This window comes from Balaenoptera acutorostrata, chromosome 13 (genome assembly GCF_949987535.1).
Source record: "Balaenoptera acutorostrata chromosome 13, mBalAcu1.1, whole genome shotgun sequence".
Classification (NCBI taxonomy): Eukaryota; Metazoa; Chordata; class Mammalia; order Artiodactyla; family Balaenopteridae; genus Balaenoptera; species Balaenoptera acutorostrata.
In genome coordinates, this window is record NC_080076.1 from 20018076 (window position 1) to 20023264 (window position 5189).

At 46.1% G+C, this 5189-nt stretch overlaps 1 pseudogene; it reads left to right on the forward strand.

Moving 5' to 3' along the window:
• The first annotated feature begins 578 nt into the window (after positions 1-578).
• On the forward strand, positions 579-1121 carry LOC103007338 (cyclin-dependent kinase 2-associated protein 2-like; annotated as a pseudogene).
• The last annotated feature ends 4068 nt before the right edge of the window (positions 1122-5189 follow it).

Here is a 5189-nt window from a genome sequence, read left to right on the forward strand (position 1 = left end):
CTGCAAAACTCTTTGAAAGATCACATCCTTCTTGGGCTTTGAGTGTTTGTGTCCTGGGGTGTTTCAGGGTTGACCCTGGACAGCACTCGTGGTTATTAGTTCATGGTGTTCTTGGGAGGCGTTTGAAGTCAGCTGGAGCCCTGCTGATAGAGCTGCTGAGTGCAGCGTCGCATCGACATAATTTCATGATGTGTTTGCATCGAGGGCTCTGGTGCCCTTTCTGAGTGAGGTAAGCACTTTTGGAGCCAGTGTTGACAAAAGTTACCTGCTTGTTACCCACTTTGCAGGAGGCTTTCTGTTCTCCTGCTTCCCGGATGTTTTTCCCTCTTAATTTCTCCACCAGTGATACCTTCTGATGTGCATTATCGGTGCTTATTGTTCAATGGTTTAGAAGTTGAAATGTAGCCAGAGATTTTCTTTCCATACACCATTAATGATGCAAACCAGAGAGCTTCCTGCAAAGAAGATATGAAGTATTCTTTACTAAAATGCTGGAGTTTTTTCGTTTCATTAAACTAGTTTATTTATTTCATTCATCTAGGGACACTCTAGATTTCTGCGGCACCCAGGAGTTGAGGATGTCCTACAAACCCATCGCCCCCGCCCCCAGCAGCACCCCTGGGCCCGGCACCCCGGTCCTTACAGCCGGAAGTGTCCCATCGCCGTCTCGGTGCCAGAGCCGCTGCCCCTTTCAGACCACTGTTTAACGACTGTGGACCGCCCTCCATGGGCTATGTGCAGGCAGTGAAACCACCTGGCGCCCAGGGCTCCCAGAGCACTTACACCGGCCTGCTGTCAGTCATAAAGGAGCTGGGCAAAGAGATCCGGCCCGTCCGACCTATGCTGGCAGCACGAGCGCCATGGAGCACCTGAAGAGACGCATCGTCCATGCCCGGGCCCTAGGCAGAGAGTGCCTGGCAGAGACAGAGCAGCACGCCCGCACGCAACAGGACTCGACTCTGCCTCAGCATCTGGACCTTTCCGGGCCCCTGCAGAGCACCTGCTTCTCCCTGGCCTTCACCCCGCGTTGCACTTCCCATCCTGGGCTTCCTGTCCTGTGTCCCTTGGTGGGTGCTCTCCAGGAACCAGTGGGCGGCTCTCACTACAGTCGGCAGCACTAACTGGAAACCCCCAAAGGAGTTAGCAGCGAGGTCACTGCGAATCCCACCCACGACCTGCCAAGAGTGTTGATCCAACTGGAGCTTTCCCCTTTCTGGGGCCCCCGCCACTCAGCACTTACCCAGGATTTCTCACCGCTTTTCCCAGACCCCTTCTCCCCAGCAGGGCCTCCGAAGGCCTGTCGCCTCCCAGCCCTGTCTCCTGGGCCATGGCGACTCTTTTCTCAGTGCGTCTTTTGCTAAATATGCCCTTTTTGTCTAAATAAAAGATAATTTGGAAAAAAAATTTGATATTCATTAAATAAAAATAATACAGTTTTCCCTACATTTATTTGAAGAACTGCTCCTTTGATTAAAATCCTGAATATGTGTAACCATAGTGGGGGAAACAGTTTCACTTTGACAGCAGTGATCGCACAGGCCTGAGGGTGATTCCGGTCCCACTACTAGAGGCTGATTCTGTCCCAGAAACACTGGGCTCCGTGGAGGAGTCACTGCTTTGCTTTGCCACGTGAGAGAGAGCTGTCTTTCCTCCAGCCTGTATCTCTCTGATAGCAGATCTAGCGTTGTGGGCGCCCGTGAAGTCAGAATCCCAGTTCTACCACATCCCGTGTCCCTAGGAGCAAGTTTCAAATTGCTTTGGGCCTTGGCTTTTTCTGTCTGTAGAAGGTTAGTTCCTTTCTCTCCAGCTGAGAGGAGGATTAGGTGAGGATATGAATGGAGAAGTTCTGGCACAGTTGCCAGCCCTCTGGTGGCACGCCATCCAAGTCAGTTTCCTTTTTCCCCTGGGGGACAGTCCCCATGACTGTGCTTGAGGACCATCAAGAAGCAGCCTCCGCCAGGGAAGCCCCCTCCACCCCGGACCCACCCAGCAGGTGCACTCAGAGGTTGTTTCATTATCCACCACGGAGTTTGAAATTCTAGATTGGTGGTCTGTCCTTTGGTTGATGGGCTAAGATGACATCACGGTTCAGCAATAGCCATTTCTTCTCCCTGGGGCGTGACGAAACTCCAGTGTTCCGCTGAGGTCAGGCGTGGCCACGTTAGCAGTTTTGGCCAATGACATGGGAAGGAAAGCCATGTCACTGTCACTTCCGGACAGAGCCTGGTGGGCCAGTCTGCGCTTTGCCACACCCTTTCCCTCTGCCACATTCACGGGTCAGATTCTAGTTGCTGCCAGCTGGGTTCCCCCCTGCAGTTCACCTCAATCAGCAGGTTTTCCTTTCCGCCACTGATTCACGCTGGACATCCGGTGGGAGTGGTTATAACCCTTCAAGGCTGTAAACCCCTGAGATTAGGGGGTTGTTTGTCAGTGTAATATAACCGAGGTATCCTGACAGATGCAGATGATAATGATGGTTGTTAGGTCTTTAAGATATTGCATTAAAATTCAAGTTGTCTTGGAAAGAGTAGCAATTTCAGCCTTTACCACCTGAAATCTTAGAGTGGGAGGGGATTAAAAGATCCAGGGAACAACAGTTGGTGTGACTGTGACACAGATAGAAATGTAAAGGATAGAAGTGCTGCAAGGAACTAGGAGACGCTGTCAAAAACAGACTCTGCACACTTCTTCCAGTGGCCCTTTGCCAACACTGCCTGTGACCTGGAAGGGCAGAGGCTGCGGTGAGCACCTAAAGCAGAGCGATCTAATCGGGACCAGGAAGCACGGATTTCAAAAAGCCTCTGGAGGTGCTAAGTAAATAGGTCGTGTGTTTAACTTTTAGTTTTAATAAAAACCAGGTCTTAGCCCAGTGGTTCTCAAACATGAGAATCGTCATCACCGGGAAGGGTTGTTAAAACACAGGTGACTGGGTACCAACTCCAGAGTTTCCAGTTCAGGAGGTCTGAGGTGGGGCTCAATAATTTACATTTCTAACAGGTTCTCAGGTGATATTGATGCTGCTGGTACAGGGACCAGCCTTTGAGAATCACTGCCTTAGTCCCACAAGGGAAATCAGGGATCCCTCCGAGAAGTGAGGAAGGGAGACAGCTGAGAGGGAGTGGCCACCTTGGTCAGCACAAGCTTGTTCTCCAGGTGACTCCTGGATGAGTTGGCCCAGGCCGGCCCCCTGTGCTTCCTGTCCAGGATGCTATAGAGGGCGTTCCCAAGTGTCTCTCCACATTGTTTGAGGATGTGTCCAAGTATCACCTTCAGAAGTGTAGTGAAAGGGAGGGATAGGTGACTGGCTCAGGCTTAGGAATTTTAAGCACAATAATTCAAACTGAGAGCTGAGGAAGAGGGAGTGTTTTCTTCAATTCATGGGCCACAAGACCTGTGGAGTCCCTGAAAGAGGAGGCCTTGAAAAGCCATATTTTTATGGAGCCCTGTGGGTATTAGGAATACTGAATACCAAGAAATATGTGTAAACAGAGAAGATATTAAATGAATTCTACATTCCGGAAGGGTAAAAATGCCATGAAACGTTCTCTCCCAGTTCATCAAAAAAAGAAATCACAGAATCTGTGAAAATATTTAGGTAGCTTACGTGGCCCTTGCAGGATTGCAGTTTTTCCCATTTGTGGTTTGGGGACCAGAGAGGAAAAGTAATCCAAGCTCTCACATAATCATTAAGAGACACATGGAAACAGGAAATGAACTATCTATTAAAAAATAAAGAATTATGTCAAAATAATTTTAAAATTGCAAAGCTAATTCAGAGTTTCACAAGGCAAATGAACTTTGGAATATACTCTATGCAGTGATCTAAAAACTTGCACAGCTTCTTTAAAAAAGGATGGAATAACTAAATATATATATATATGGTGACTAAGCATATTTATTCTTGTGGGAAGGACAAGACTATGCCAGATAAGGAAAGTTCTTTTAAACTGAATCTAATTATCTTGAAAGGTGAAAGATAGTTTTGCCTCACTTTTTCAAATGGTAACTTCCATTTTTATGTCTCCTCTGAGTCTCATGTTGTTCTGCCAGCATTAGATTTCTGTAAACCTAAGAGAATTGACAATGTGATTGCGTCCTCCATGTAAACAAAATGTAAAGAGGACTTCTATGTAAATAAAATGAGGAAACACTCTGCCTGGAAAATTGCATAAACTCTTGCAGGAAAGAGTCTTCCACTGCTCTTGGTAAAGGCCTAAAGTAATTCTCCACATAACTGTGTTGTATTAGCAACTCATGGTCATGAGTTGATAATGAGCACCTCAGAGTAATAGACCAATCGTGGGATGATATTCATTAAAAATTGTGTCTCCTAGATAGAGGAAAACATCCAAGTGCGCTAGGGTAGAGCAGGCTAACGAATGCAGGGAGAAATCCCCCAGTGTTTGAGGTACCCACTTTCCAGAGAGGTTAGATGAAACTCTCACCAGTTAACTCCCTGTTCTTTTAAGGATGAAATTGAAATTTCATAAATCTCCATGGCTTACAGAAGTGAAAAAAACAGGACCAATAATCAGTTTTCTAGGGGTCTAGCTTCATTAGTTAGGATTATGCAAGTTTGCATTATGGCTTTTGTGACCCTAGGCCCCTTTACCTTCAAGGGCTACATCATCTATGAAAAAATGATTCAAAATGATATTTTATAACTGTGTTGGTATAAGACAAAAATACTAATGGACTCATTATTGAATATTTATTTTTATCATATTCATTTTTTTCTTCTGATTTTAAAGTAAAATGAAAATAATTTTGTGGACTCCTGAAAGTGCCGTGGGCCCTAGGTATAGTACATGCTCTGCCTAATCAGGCCCACTCCCAGACTGTGTTTGGCTGCAAATTAAAATTAAAAAACAAACAACAACAACAAAAAACTTCACTAACATCTGGCTTATTAGCACATAGTCTTCACGTAGGAGAATGAGAGTTACGTGAAGCAGAACCCCAGCCAACTCACAGATACATCCATGAGCCCAGGCATACCTGGCCGATATCAGCAAAATCCCATTGACACAACAGAAATTGTTGCTATTTAATGCCACTAAGTTTGGGGTAATTTGTTATGCAGCAATAGCTAACTGACATATAATGCTTTAGCAGCTATTACATTGAGTTGGGATTTTTTTTTTCCCCAGAATGCAATGCAACATCACTGGAAGGTTTTAAAAGGGGAG